Source organism: Ochotona princeps, chromosome 16, assembly GCF_030435755.1.
Source record: "Ochotona princeps isolate mOchPri1 chromosome 16, mOchPri1.hap1, whole genome shotgun sequence".
NCBI classification, from domain to species: Eukaryota; Metazoa; Chordata; class Mammalia; order Lagomorpha; family Ochotonidae; genus Ochotona; species Ochotona princeps.
Window position 1 is genome coordinate 11,812,303 of NC_080847.1, and position 15,827 is coordinate 11,828,129.

General features: G+C 48.2%; 1 protein-coding gene across 1 annotated transcript in view; it reads right to left on the reverse strand.

Annotated features, from left to right (window-relative positions):
* The window catches only part of ZFHX3 (zinc finger homeobox 3), a 269,914-nt gene extending 257,270 nt beyond the window's left edge, over positions 1-12,644 (reverse strand). Inside the window, exon 1 of the mRNA XM_058675107.1 lies at positions 12,297-12,644. The gene's annotated coding sequence lies outside the window, so the exon portion shown is untranslated. The remainder of the gene's footprint in view (positions 1-12,296) is intronic.
* Positions 12,645-15,827: the final 3,183 nt, after the last annotated feature.

The following is a 15,827-nucleotide window of genomic DNA, read 5'->3' on the forward strand; positions in this document are numbered from 1 at the left end:
TCCTTGAATTTATGACAAATATGATTCAGCTATCTACTACTTCTCTGTCAAGGTAAATAGCCACATCAGAGACACAGTCCTGGCAGCTGATGACACACATGCCACACAAAGTGCCAACAACTAGGAGCCAGAGATGGGCGTCTCTCCCAGCGACAAACCAGGGAGCTCTAACAGATTCCTGGAAACATGGAGACAAAAGCCCATCTGTGTAGTTTTTTCACACTGTGCATTTTTTTCTTTTCTTTTTTTCTTTTTCTTTCTTTTTCTTTTTTTGAGAAGCAGAGAGACAAATATCTCCCTCCACAAGCACCTGTAAATGACCAGGGCTAGTCCAGAAGTCCAGTCCAGGTCTGCCCGAGTGGACGACAAGAGCCGTCACTGCTGCTTTCCAGGATCTGTGCTGGCAGAAGCTGGATCCAGGAGCCTGTGTCAAGGCTCGAACCTGGGTACGCTAATGTGGAAGGTGGGCCGCTTAACTGCTGGCTTAACCACTGGGCCAAATGCCTCGCCCTTCATGATCGTTTCTTCTTCATTTTTACTTATTTTGTTAAAAAGATAGAGGTCTTTCATAGTCTAGCCACTGGTTTACTTCCTAAATGTGTATACTAGATAGGATTGTGCCAGGCTAACAAATCCAGGGGCCGGGACCCAATGTGGATCTCCTGGCATGGATGACAGCGAAACATCAACTTGAACTGTCACCTGCTACCTCCTAGGGTATGCATCAGTTGGATTGGGCTTGAACTCCAGCACTCCAGTGTGGGGTATGGATAGAGAATCAGGATTCAGGCATCCCAAGGGGCCACTTAACTCCTATGCCAAACATCCAGTTCTTTGATAAGCTTTTTTGAAGATCCTTATGAGTTTGGCTTCTTTTTTGGGGGGGGGCACTAAAATGAATGTTCCTGTATCTCAATTTTCTATGAAATGTATGCAAAATAAAAGCAAAAAAAAAAAACCCTCCTAAACAGAGAAATAAATAAACATAAGGAAGAGCTACTTGAGCTTTACTTAACATTGAAAAATGAAGCAAATCTGAAGAGCATGACAAGATCGTCAAAGCCCTGTGTCCTGGTCCCACCTCTGTCCCTCCAGCCAGTGGAATCATTCTTGAGGTGTGTTTTCATATCGACTAGAGATAACAGCACCTACTCCATAGGGTTGTCTGGAGACTGAATGAGGTGGCAGGTGCAAAGCGTTTGCCGTAATACCTGGCCCATGGCATGGTTCAGCAATGGTTCAACATACCCTGATGCTGCTTACTTGTTGCTGGGACCTGGCTGGAGTGTCATGACCCAAGGAATGTGAGAGTGCTTCCATGAACCACAGGGGCCTTCGCAGATCTAAGAAGCTCTTTTCAGGAATGAAGAGGTTTTCAAAAAGTTTTTGGAAAATGTCGGGGTTGGACGTGGGGAATCTGTACAGTGCTCAACATTTTCCTGCACCCTAATAAACTTATCTTCCATTTCCATGAACTTTTTGAAATACTCTCATGGTCTGGAGGCTCTAAGTTAAAAAATATGTCAGTTCTGGGAAAACAGGACAGGATCAAGGACGCATCTTCTCCAGGTCTGGGTACCCCATACACCCAGCACCAGGCATCATGTCACTGAGATTGGAGGAGCACAAGCAAACGCAGATGTCCTCAGGAGGAGCGCTGAGGGCACAGATGGCTTAACATGACACCACTGCTACCCAGCCTGGCAGGGTGGGGGAGTCCTTGAGTAGAGTGGACCTGCAAACCAGCAAGTTCGCCTCCCAGCAGCAGCATCACCGAAGGACTCGGAGTCCCCTGGGAGGCACAGAAGGCCCACAAGGGTCTTCCCCTTTTGGTCGCTGAGAGCAGGACAGATCTATTTCCACACATCTCACCTGCCTTCAGAGTTGCTGTCTCCTCGTTTCCTCCCTGATGGTTGGTGATGGAGAAGCCTGTGAACTGGTGCTGTTGGGAAGTTCTTGGGGGGAGGGTCTGCAAGGCTGCTGAGCAGCCAGCGTCGACTTTCTTTTGCAGAAATCATAGAATCATCATTGCTTTTCTGTGGGTGACTCAGTCATCAACACCACAAAGGACAAGCCCATCATCAGACCCACGTGCCAGTACTCACAGACCCTCAGTGCAGGATCCTTCCATCCCTTAGAGCAGCTCAGGTAAGCTCCTCTGCTGTCAGACCTCTCTTACAGGGTGTGGCGTTCAACCTGAACCCCAGGACAGGAGCTTGATTGCCCACTGGATGGCGAGTGCTCATCCCTGGATTTTCTGCATTTATTGGCCAACATGTCAGGAGCGACAGGTTCCAGCATCTTGCTAAATAAAACAAAGATTACATTTATCATATCCCCTCAATTTGCTAAAAATCTTGTTATTCTTTCATGGAAGGAAATGAATCAGTTTGACAGGACTTGTTCTATCAAGTGATGTGAGTTCCCAACACTGTATTCATAACAGATTCTTCCAGAAATGATTTAGCTGTTATTGCCCCCACCCCAACCAGGTAAAATTGGAGATTAGGATGTTACCAGCTTTCTTTTTTCTTTCTAAAGAGATGAATTCTTCTCTTTCTATCTCTTCAAGTTCTTTTTCATTTCTTTTTTTGAACCTGCCTCAGGCAGGGTTGGGCCAGACCAAAGCTGGGAGCCCACAGCTCCATCTGGCCCCCCACCTGGGTCGCAGGGATCACACACGTGGGCTGTCACTTGCTGCTTCTCACGATGCTCATTAGTAGGAAGCAAAGCTGGGACTTGAACCACAGACACTCTAACAGGGGCTGTGGGACATTTAGCACAATCACAACAGCTGTGCCAAATGTCCCCCGCCCCCCAAATTTTTAAAGATTTATTTATTTTTATTGGAGAGTCAGATGTACAGAGAGGAGAGACAGAAGAAAGATCTTCCATCTGCTGGTTCACTCCGCAAGTGGCCGCAACAGCCAGAGCTGAGCCAATCCAAAACCAGGAGCTTCTTCCGGGTCTCCCATGAGGGTGCAGGGTCCCAAGGCTTTGGGCTGTCCTCAACTGCTTTCACAGGCCACAAGCAGGGAGCTGGACGGGAAGTGGAGCAGTCAGAACTCAAACTGATGCCCACATGGAACCCAGCACATGCATGGTGAGCATTTAGCACTAGGTTATCTTGTCGGGCCCTTGACCAAGTTCTTAACAAAATGACTCTCCTCTTTTAGCTTTTAATTGCAGATACCCTTGCAATCAGCTGTATCCATCAGAAAAATTTAGTTGAAAAAGTTGAAGATATTTTTACTGGTGTTTAAGTTATATTTAAAAATTGTGCAAGAATGAGGAAGCAAGCAATCTCTACTGACACAAGTCTGTTTGCAGAGATCTCCCATGGACTTAGGAATTATCTGAAGATTTCAGAGTTAAACAGGCTCAAGGAGAGGTCACATTGGGTCAACAGAGTGAAACTAATGCAAGCCAATGCCATTATTTCCCACAAACATAGTTAACATGTACTGGGGAGTAAATGAGAAAAAAAAAATGGAAGAAAATACATGAAAAAATTCAGTGTATCTCTCTTAACGTAAATTACAGGGGCCCGTATCCTGGCACAGCAGATTCAGCTGTCACCTATGGCATCATTATCCGGTATCAGAGCCATGATTCAACTGTCGCCTGCTCCATTTCCAATCCAGCTCCCTGCTTATGTGCCTGGAAAGCAAAGATGGAGTTCCTGGATCCTGACTTCAGCTTGTCCCAGCCCGGGATGCTGCAGCCACTTAGGGAACATTGAGAGCTCACAGTCTGATCCTATGATTACTCACCTCCACGAGCCTGGAATTTACATTCCCTTTTAAACAAAGTCCCCAAAGCAACAGCCTATTATAAGTGACTGCTGATTTTTTCAACAAACTCCCTAAGCCCATGACTCCACACCTTTTCCACACTCTTCAACCCTCACCAAACCTTAGCTTCTTACTTTTCAGCAAAAGATTTCATGGGGCTGGTGTTGAGCTGTATTAGGTAAAGCCACCATCCACAAAACTGATATCCCATATGGAAGCCAGTTCATGGCCCGGCTGCTGCACTTCTAATTCAGCTCCTTGGTAATGACCCAGGAAAAGCAGTGGAAGATGGCCTAAGTACTTCAGGCCCGGATGGCTAGGTGGGAGACTCGGATGAAGGTCCTGGCTTCTGGCTTTGGCCTGGTCCAGCCCTGGTCCTTGTGGCCATAAAGTCTGATGCGTCTAGGTCCCCCTCCCCGATCCCATGATCCTCCGCTTACTCACCTCTCCCCTCTGCAGACCCCATGACCTGCCTGTCTCCACCACTCACATCTTTTTTGATCCATTTCTACATGGAAACCTCCCAACGCTCATGCCCTTCCTTCTGTTAAGCAACAACAACAACACTTTCTTTGATTCTAGTATGATTCTACTACCTGCCTGATGCACAAACTGTTCCCAGTCACCACCCAAGCTGCTGAAGAACATGCAAGCATATTTTCCAGCCATGTTTGAGTAACTCCAGTGCTGCAGAGCCCTCCTTGCCTTTTTTGTGGCTGCTCACAGTCCTAGTGCCACCCTGCAAGGGCAACACAGAGCAAGTTTCCTGATGCAGGTGCCCTTTTTCCTGTTCTGTCTCCCTCTCTCTGATCTTTCTAAAGCTAGGAACTGCCACTTCCTGCAGCTCTGCTTCACGTGACCTGGTTCTGAGTCCCTTTGGCCTTCCTGTTGCATGGTGCATGTCTGACATTCTTCTTACAGGGCCATGGGCCAAGGAAAAAAATGTCAGTTATTGGCGTCCACTCTCTCCGCCCCAGTGGCCTGGCTTCTGTGGCTTCTTCCATGTTCCTTGTATTTTTCTTAGAATACTTGTGGACGCCTCCTACTATTGCCTGCCCCTTCTGCCATGCATGGAGTAGCCTGCCTGGCCTCCGCTTCTGGCTGGCCAGGAAAGCCTGATGGACTTGAATGTTCCTGCCTGAATGTTCCTGAATGTTCCTGCCCCACCCCCAAGAGAGCCCTCACTGGGAACCAAATCCACGAGCACCCTGACCTTGAACCTGCCAGCTTCCAGAATTGTGAGAAGGAAAAGTAATCCAGTCCATGACATTTCACACAGTAGCCCAAACTGATATATTTCATTATTTTTTAACTTTATTTAAAAAATATTTATAATTATAGATGGGGCCAGTGCCTCAGTGTAGCAGGGTGAGTCTGTGTTGCTGAAATCAGACATGGGCGCTGGCTTGTGCCTTAGCCACCCCACTTACAATCCAGCTCCCTGCTAATGGCCTGGAAAAGCAGCAAAAGATGGCCCAAGTGCTCGGGCCCCTTCACCCACCCATGTGGGAGACTGGAAGAAGTTCCCGGCTCCCAGCTTTGGCCACTGGGGCCATCTGGGGGGTAAATCAGAAGATGAAAGATCTCTTTCTCCTGATCTCTCCCCTTCCTTCCTTCTCTCTCTGTGGTAACTCTGCCTTTCAAATAAAAAATAAATTTAAAACATCTGCTGATTCACCCCCAAAATGCCCACATCTGCCATGAGTACACCAGGCAGAAGCAGGGCTTTGGAACTCCGCTCACACTTCCCCCATGGTAGCGGAGGTCAGAGGACTTGGGCTGTCTTCTGATGCTTTTCCAGATGCAGTAGCAAGGAGCTGGATTGGGAGTGGAGCAGTGAGGACACAAACCAGCTACGTGGGATGGGTGATGGCTTAACCTGCAATGCTCTGCAATGCCAGCCCCACTCTGTGTAACTCTGACTTTCAAATAAATAAATCTTAAAAAAAAAAAGAAACATGAAAACTTTGATGTCCCTAGACACACTGTCCTTTACACTGACACCAATTAGTCAACTAAATACTAATAGACAAATTCATAGTTCATCGTCTTTCCCATGAGATCTTTTTTCTCCTAACACATGGAAAATGCATATTATGAAAAAAACTGCATGGATTTCAAAAACAATTTTTATACTAAAAATAAGTTCATTCATGCTTTCAGTTCTGTCTTCCACCACTTCTGGAAGTACCTCCATATATAACCAAGCATCTCTCTAAAACCTACCTACTCTTTATCGTCTGTGTTTCCGTGGAAAAGAAGGTAAAGGGATGTTCTGGGTCACATCATTGACACACCCGTCCAGCATCTGTGGTCGAGCCTTGGGCCACTGGGTGCAGAGTTCAGCTTTTCCTATGGCCCTGTTCTGGATGCCTTTGCTGTGAAGGTTGCCTGACCCTGACCTGTAATTATGCAAGTTGATGCTACCTGTTGGCTCTACTGCCAAGACAAAAAACTCTGGGCCTCCTGGGTGTGGGTCAGATGCCTCTAAATATCTCAGAGTACCCAGCACAATATCCTACTTAGCAACCTCTTTTTGAAGAACAAATTTTATATGCTATTCCCATGACCCCACTTCAAATTTTCATGTAGATTCTGCAGTGAGTATTGGCAGGCTGTATTGTGGTGAGTTAGGCAGCTAGTTCAAGGGCACGAGCTTGGAAGCTGCCTAGGTGTTCCCTCCTTGCCCACCTGTGACTCTCACCTATCACCTGAGAGGGGGCAGTATTGCATTGTTGTATAACCACTCCCCTCACAAGCCCCTATAAAGGGGCTATAAGGAGGGGCTCGCTCTCTTGGTCATGTGTTTCCGTAGCTCTGGTACTCCGACTCTTGGCGGCCCAAGTACCTCTGAGGACAGGTAGCCCCTGAGCATGGCCCCTGTGTGTCTGTATTCCTCACCCTCTGTTCACTGCTTGGGCGGGACAATGAAGATAGCAATGCTAAGACGCTTTGTATTTCTAATGTGTGTACTATTGGGAGTTCCAGCAGAGGTGAGGCCTAGCAGTAGTGGAATATGGGCAGAGAAGCCAGGGAAAGGTAAATGTCTGCAGCTCTGTAAGTGTGTCCAGGTTATTCGTTGCATGTCTCTTAGGATAACTTATATTGTTGTGGAAGCTGGGACATAGGTCTTCAGCTCATGGATGGACTTGAGGGTAATGACCATTTGCTCCTCTTGGGGTTTTGATGGACTGTCATATGGAGTTGTGATTTGCTATTTCTAGTGGGTCCTGTTATCACCAAGCTTGGTTAATAAAGACTCCTTAATAAACCTTAGACATGTCTGGTGTGATCTCACTCACACCCCATAACAGTATTTCTCAGGCCTGAGGGAAGTGTGCTTGCACAAAGCACCCTGGTCCCTAAGTTCTCCCTTCGTCACTGCTTGCAGAAATGAGCTCCTTAGAAAAAGGCATTCTTTGAAATGTGGTGTGATGACAATGCTGAGAAGAGCTGACATCACCGTTTGTGACGTGTCACGGCTCCCTCGGTTCCAGAGGAGAATCGGGGAGGATGGTTTTATAAACACTCTTGCCTTGGTGGAGCCCCATCGAGGTTAGCAGAACATGCAGTAAGGGTTTTTAGGGGACTTAATGCTGACGATACCTCCCTCCCCTCTGTGATGTGACAGACAAAGTGCATGAGCAGGATGCGAAAGAGTTGGGTAAGGAAATCTAGCTTCCCTCTGTGTCACTGCTTCCCTTGACATGGCCAGCGTTGCATCTGAGTGATCCTCTGATCTAAAACGTGGCAAAGGTGAGCCTGTGAGGAGTGCATTTCCTGGGCTGAGTAGCTTTCTTGCGAGGCCATGGGTCTCCTATTTCTTCCAGGCCAGACAAATCCCATATGTAATCCACTCTTACCCCCAAGAGAAAAGCCCACAGCCTCAGGTCTCCACCCCTGTTCTACACGAAGCCTGAACACTAGATTCCATGTGGCTTTGCCCCCCACCTCTGATCCCAGGAATATCTGGAAGTCCTTAGAAACACTTTTGGGTTGTCATTTTGGGTAAGGACCAGGGATTCAAATAAATACAATCCAGGGCATAAGGCAGATTTCCTCCATTGATAAAGAATCAACCGACTCAAAATGACAATCTCAACAAAAAAACCACAAATCTTCATGTGAAAAATATCAAGAGCATTCCTATTGAGAATTCCTGGTCTAGGACAGTAGCTCCAGCCCCATGCCTGGCAATGCTGCTTTGTTTTCTAGGACTATAGGATTACCCATTGTGTGTGAGGGAGGTAACTTACAGATAACAAACATGGTAAGACATTTGCTGATCTGCTGTGAGGCAAGGATGTCACGCCACAGTACCTGATGTGAAGGACTGGTTTGGAAGTAGGAAAGTTCTGGAATGGTCTCTATGGCTCTTAGGTCTGTTCTCAGAGCAGCTGACTGCAAAGGATCCTGATGAGGTCTGCTCAGAGGACAGTTTCCTTCTCCACAGATGGAGAAAGGCAGCTCAGCAGGATATTTTTGGTTTATTTTATATTACAATTTATTTATTTTATTTGGAAGGCTGGGTTACAGGAAGAGGAAGAGAGAAAGAGAGAGAGAGATACATACATACACTGGTTTACTCCCTTAGATGGCCACAATGGACAGGGTTGAACCCAGGAACTTCATCTGGGCCTCTCACATGTGTGCAGGGACCCAAGCACTTGGGCCATCCTCTGCTGCTTTTCCTGGCACAGTAGCAGGAAGCTGGGTCGGAAGTGGAGCAACCAGGATTTGAACCAGTGCCCCATTGCGATGCCACCATAACCAGCAGCAGCCTAACACACAGCATCACAATGCTAGACAGACCTCAGTAGGATGATCTCATAAGGAGCATTAACGAGCCATGTTCTTGGGCATACAGGGCTGTGAATGACAACTTTGAAAGAACAGGTACTGTTTTCTATGTTGACTTCAGAAACGCCTCATCCTCTCAGAGTGCAAGAGGAATTCCTTCCACTCAAAGCCCCCAGGCGACAGATGTTAAACATCATGAGTCTTATATGTCATGGGGAAGTTGGTAGAATCAATGAAGCCTCGAGACACCCCCTGAGAGGTGATTATAACTCTAATTAAACATGGGGCATGACAGATGAGACTCCTGTGGACTCTCTAAGCAAGTGGCCTTTGTTCATCTTTTGGAGGGGGAGGATTACTTTGTTCGTGTCACTTTGGACTCTTCATAAACAGTAGTCAAACTGAGTGTCACCAAATTCTAAACACAGTGTGAAACTTAACATGGTCCAAAGACCAGGAAATGTTTTGAATCATAAAAGATGAAAAAGTTTGTAAGTAAGCCATACAAGATTTTCATTTCTCTTGTTTTAAAGATTACATAGAGCCTGGAATATTAGAGCAATCACTTGTATGCTCTCTGTGTCAGTGCTGGGTCCAGGTACTGAGCAGGACAGAGGAGAAATGAGTGGGACAAAGCGCCTAGAGGGAATCTACCCTCAAACAAAGTTTTACAGGCCTCACAGGTCAGAGCAGGTGGTGAGAACATGGGTCTGGGTAAACAAATGGAATTTAAACCATTATCACAGCCTTCCCACCCCTACAGTGCTGGCCGGGCCGGCAGCCTGCTGGAGGGTCTCTGCCCTATTCAGATCCTGAAAGGGAGATCACGCACATCAGTATCCATGGTGGGGCCCAGCAGCACACTCCAGTGGGAAGGAGCTGGAAACAGAAGGGTGTGGCTCACTGGGAGGCCTCGGGTTGGATGAGGCCTCTGCATTTGCATGTAACATGGTATGTGCCTACAGACACCCACTCCAAAGCCAAGCAGAGTATCTCCCCTTCACAGACCTGCCTCTCTTTTATCCAGCACATCTTTTTGCCAAGAAGTCAAATAGGAGAAAGCTGAGCTCCTGCAGAGCTAGCTGTGCCACTAAACAAAGGGTTTAATGCAAGTCACACCATGGACTCCGTGGTCACTAAACCATTAGTGGGGTGACTGCACTGTCCACTGACCCTACACTGACTGGCATGAATCAGGGTGAACATCGTGGGCAAGGCTCTCCTGGTAGATTCAGGGCCTGTGTCTCCAGATCGTCCTGCAAGACTGACCAGAACCCTTTAATAATGATTCTGATATTTTGTTACTGAATGACAAAACTTGGAGAGTCCACATGCTGTTGTGTCCAGACCTGGGAAACTGAATGCTAGCTATAAGGATAAGGAAATATTTCAGAACTTAAGTTGTGCTTGCCTTGAGGCTAGTGACTGATAACCTCATCTCTGGCCTCGATTCCTCCTCAAATTCCAAGCACAGTAAACAAAGCATCTATGGATGCTTGCTAGACCACCTGTGACCCCCTCTCTATCGACATCAACCCGACAGTTCCCCTCTGAGAGTCCCTCTAGGCCTACTTTCTTTCCTCCTCCTCTATGTTCTCTGAATTCATCACAATAACTCTCTTGAAGAGTAGGTGTGGCTATCTGTCCACTCAGTCTTTGGGGGGATGCAAAGCATTTTGAACTCAGGGACCAGTTGCTTTCAAACTGTGTGCATGACCCTCATCATCGATAGTATGTTTTATAACAGGTTGTGGAAGGAATGAAGGAGAGAAAGGGACAGGAGAGAAGAGGGGAAAGGAAGTTAAAGAAGACCCCACTAACCAGGCAGACTACAGTGTCCAGCTCTTTGCAAATACACACTGGCCAGGCAGCGTGGGAAAACCCACCTGGTGGAGACCCACACAGTAGCTGGCCGAGGCCTTCGCCATATTAGGCCTGGCTCTGGCTGCACTTTTTGGCGGAACCTCAAGGAATCCCTCTTTCTTGGACCAGCAAGTGACTTACCTTCCTAGAAGGCCAGCATGCTGTGCCGAGTGGGCCACACTCCTGTGGAGCTGGCCAACGCCAGCCTGAGTGGCCATGCCAGCAGGCTCCTAGCATCCCACGCACTGGGCCTTGCTGAGCCCTGTCGCTTATTCTACCCACTTTCTCTGTTTTTTTGCTGATGATTAATTATGACTCGAAACAGTAAACTTTGGTTTCAGTGAGTGACCCTCAACCCTCATTAGATCCAACGGTTTGCAGAATAGGGACCTCTTTCAGAAATCCCCAAAATAGTTTCCAAAGCACTGCTTGATTTTCCAGATAATAATTCAGTGGCAACCATGATTGCTGCAGCTGAAAGTCCAGAGAACATCTAGGAAGGATTTTTTTTTTTTAAGAATGGGCCCCTTCTACTTGTCACTACTTTCCATTCCTGCTCATGCAAACCAGCCAAGTCAGGGTTTCAGATGGTCCACAGAACATTTAGCACATCCTCTTACTGCTCTCAGAAATCGGTGCTGATGGCAGCCCAGACGTTCTGTACAGGGCTGTGTGTAAAGCACTTCGCAATCACAGTCACAGAACATTTGCCCACTAAGGCATCTCACAGACAGATGAGTTGGGACGCAGGACCCTGAATAGTAAACGGCTTCACAACTTGTCCAGGGACATGCAGTGAGTGAGCGGCTTAGAACCAGACACGAACATCTCTAGCCCCTAGTCCCTTGTTCTGCTCAGTTGGCATGTAGAGATCATATATGCACATACATGCCAACACCGTGCAGATCCAGGTGCCTGAAGAAATCGAGGGAAATAATAGCCCATTTACGTTTTGGGGTGGCCCAGAGACTCCGCAGCACACACCCTCTTTCTCCCTCTTCCTCTACTCCCACCCCCCCAGAAAACAGAGCATTGTTTCCAACCAAACCTTGCACTGAAAGGAGCGCTGTCAGATGGCAATGACCTTGTGAGACAACTTTGGAGAGCGCAAGGGGCCCGAGAAGAGAAAGGCCCCATTCTCCCTGCAAACAGGAAGAGGAAGAAGAAAAAGCGAGCTCTGTCTCCACACGAGGCTTGCTGGGCTGGTTACGAACCGTTCCATCAAATGGATGCCTTCATAGAAGGAAGCCAAGCGCGAATACAATGTCTGGGATGCCCGCTCCTGGGACACACACGTGGGCCGGCTCCAGCTTGCGCCTGTTTGTGTGCGCCCTGGGAGAGACGTATATGGGCTTCATGAGGCTAAGCCATAAACAGTTTGTCTTCGCCTTGCTATTTATAGGTTGCTCGGGGGCATCCTGTGCTCCCCGCAGCCCTCACCTGCTCAGATGGCTCTGGCAGACACTGAGCTGAGTGGGGGACAACAGTAAAATCTGGAAGGGCTCCAGGAGCCCCCCCCACACCAGCCTTCCTGGCCACCCATGTTATCTGCAGACAAAGGCCAACTTGTGCCCATTCTCAGGGTGAGGAAAAGCTCCCCCTTCTGCTCTTCCCCTGAGCCGCTGAGTTCTCTCCTTCCTCCCAGACATCTCTCCCAGGAGGCCTTTCCTTGTTTAGCACCAGGAATCCTTCCCTAGCCAGCCAGGGATCCAACAGCTGTTCCAACGCGATCAACTCAGAAAACTGCACACTGCCTGCTCTCGCCTGCAGTGCAGGCTTCTCCGGGAGAAACGCTGAGCGACCCAGGCTCACAGAGAGAAGGAGATCATTGGTTCCTACCTGGTGCTGGTCTCCAGGTTCACATAAGGGCCTTGAGTGTTCCCTGGCACATGGTGCTCAAGTTGCAAAGCGAGGAGAGACGCACATGTGACAGCCAGATGGGAGCTCCGGCCAGGAGAAGTCTGAATGGTGAGGAGGAAGATGCCAATAGAGTCCAGGGGCTGCAGAACCCCAGCTGGCCACCTGGGTCAGTGTGGGGGCCCCTGCTCTTTCAGCTTCTTTGGCAGCCTCTGGGTCCTGCAAGCAGAGCTGGCGTCACGGCTGTGCCCTGTCCACTCGTGCGCTGTCACTCAAGCCTGAAGCTATGCTGCCTGTCAGTCTCATCTTCATCTTGGGCGACACGGTCGGCTCCTGCAAACAGAAACAGGACAGAAGGATGCGTTAGCTTGCCTCTCCCCACCCAGCGCAGCTCGCCATTGCAGCACTGATTAAATACAGGACATTATCTCACCATAATGCCCTCCTGGCAGGGTTCCCAGGAAAATTCTAACTAATCATAAAAATAGAAAGAAAAACGCAACCTAAATTCCATTCCTCGTCTTAAATGAGTGATGTGTTCACTTTTATTTATTTTTCTGGAAGCAAGGCGGGAAAAGAAAATGAATTTTAGGGCTTGGAAAAACAAGCTACTAATAGTACTAAGTAGAGTTGGGTGACAGGGCAGACAGCTCAACTCCAGCGATAGGATCTCCAAGCCATGGGTGAGCCCCCAGTTTCTCTCCCAGTTGAGTGCAAAACCTGAGCACCTGGCAGGGTCATGCCAGGATGGGACCAGGGAGTGGGAAGGCTTGCAGGGTTGAGTGTGGACACATACACGCAGGCACATGAACACATACATATGCAAGATGTCTGCTCAGAGGCTGCCTCATGGCTCAGGAGGACAGGTAACCTGCCATTACTCCTTGTAAGCAATGGATGACTTTCCTCTGGCACCATTCTTTCTGGAGATAGAAGCCCACTTTTCACAGTCTCCCCTTGGAAGATCTTTCTTTCCACATTCACCTACTTCATTCCTATGCCCCCTCAGCAAGAGAACAAACGGCAGCTCACTTCAAGAATCCCTATCTAGAGTCCCGTGTAGGTGTTGGCTTCCTAACCTCACCTTTCACAGCAGTCCTATGACCGTAATGAATGCAGTTATCCCATGGCCAGCTGTTCAACTCGGTTGTCCTCTCTCTCTCTTGGATCTAAAGACACATCTGTCCTGTTACCTATTTTGTAAGGGCTGGGCACATGGCAACCATTCAATAAACACCTGTGCTGGAAGAGTGCCTGTGGGTCTGCCCACCTGGGCCTGGTCCTTTCCATTTTTTCCGGGAGCCAACATACGTGGGAGCAGGTTGTGCTGTTTGTGTGTGGGTCTCTAAGCACCATGCTCTTCCAGACAATCTCCTGCTCCTGGCTTCTGGAAAGTCTCTGGATAAACCGCAGGCCAGGTTCATATCCTGAGAACCAGCTTTGGAGATGTGGTTACCCAGAGATGTGCCCATGTAGCTCCTCTCTCTCTCTCTCTCTGTGCCCCAGCAAAGTGGCCAGCACCCATCAGAGCTACTGCTCAAGTAATGGGCACTGCTACTTGATGGCAAAGTTCTAGCTAGGCTAATTAAGCACACTGAGCTAATAACCTTCCATTTTGGGACTGGTATTATTCATAATTTAATGTATTGCTGCTGAAACATTAACCTTTTGACAACTGGCACGTTGCCCACAGCAGCCCAAGTGCTGACCATCTTTCAGTAAAACGAGTATTATTGTTAAAACAGGCATAAATCATTCATGGCGCAGCTTTTGTGTCAGACCCTTCATGAAAAGATGCAGTAAGCTGGGTAATTTATTTACCTTTTGGTGATTATTTTTTATGATTTTATGATCATATTCAATGATTCATAAACACTGGCCCAGTGCCATTTCATAATCATTTTACATTTTAAATACTGTGCCGCTGTTCTGCTTTTCATCTTTACAAATTTCAGGATTGATACTGGGAGGCTCAATCCAGCCACAAATGCAATTTCGTTTGAAAGAAGAGGGGAGAGAGAGAGAGAGAGAAAGTCCAGCTCCTTCATTTTTAACAAACCATTCCCAACACAGCCATTTGGCGCTTCCACTTGTTACGCCAGTGTGCTTATGGCTGCAAACTTTCTTTGAAGTTTAACACATGCAGGGTGCCTGGAAATCTGAATAAAAGCACAGGAAAACAGTTAACAGGCTTCTGGGTGGAAAGATGACAGGAAGGAACCGTGGGGTGGAGGGAGGCCTGGAAACGCTGGCCCAGAGCCAAGAAGGTTGGACGCAAGGAGCCCTATTGCCGGCACCTGGCTGGAGAATGTGATTATCAGCCCCGGGGGACCTGGAAACCCTTGACTGCCTGCCTGCTCCGCTGCCTGTGCTGGCTTCGGTGGGCTCCTGTCCCGGGTTCTGAGCCAGAGGCGGCAGCTGAGGAGGTGGGGAGCTCTCCTTACTGCACCTCACAGGTTCCCCTCCAGCATCCCTTCCTGTCCTTGAGACCAGGAAGACACAGGAGTCTGAGTACGTAGGACGTGTGGGGCAGGAGGCGGCAGAGACCACGACCTCAGGCTGGAACCCTTTCTTGAGGTTAGAGGCATGCCTGGCCACAAGCCTCTTCCAGAAGGTGGTGCCATGTCAGGCACGTTGGTACAGATGGGAATGCAGCCAAGGGAGACTGATACCTCTGCCCTGAAAGCGGCAGAGGAGAGCTTGGCACACAGCCACAGAGATGTGGTGTCCGCAGTCCCCAGCACAGGGCGCAGACAGCAGCGGGCTTTCTTTTCTGGCCACACTTAAGACAGCTGTTCTGAGATAGCCACTTCCTGTCTTCTTTACCTGTTGCTGATTTAATTTTCCACTTACTGCTTTCATGACTTCTTTTTAAAAATTTTATTTGAATTTTGAGAGAGAGAGAGAGAGAGAGAGAGAGAGAGAGAGAGAGAGAGAGAGAGAGATGGAGGTTTTCCATACACTGGCTCACTCTTCAAATTCCCGCAATGGCTGGGACTGGGCCAGACCAGAGCCAGGAGATAGGAACTCAAGCCCTTTCTTTCTAACAGGTGGCAGGCCCTTGAGCCATCACATGCTGCCTCCCAACTTGTGTATCAGTAGGCAGTGAGAATTGGAAGTAGCCTTGGGACTTGAACTCAGGCACTCCAACACGCACCGAGATGCAAGTGACACAAGTGGTGGCTTAACCGCTACCCAAACACCCCCCACCCATGGTGCTCTCAATCCAATTGGCTGGTGTTAGGTATTTTCTGGATTTATAGATGTATTCCAAATCATTTAGTTTTTCTTTGTGGTCAAGTCTACACATTAAATGAACCGTTTTACCCATTTTAAGCATACCATTCAGTGGCATTAGATACAATCACCATGTTGTGTAACTCTCACCACTAAGTATTTCCAAGCTTTTTACCGCCCTACTTGGGAACTCTGTGCCCAACAGGCAAGAAGTGCAGTTCTCTGCTCCTCTCAGTCCCTGGAAACCTCCTCTCTTCTCTGCTCACTCTGGATCTG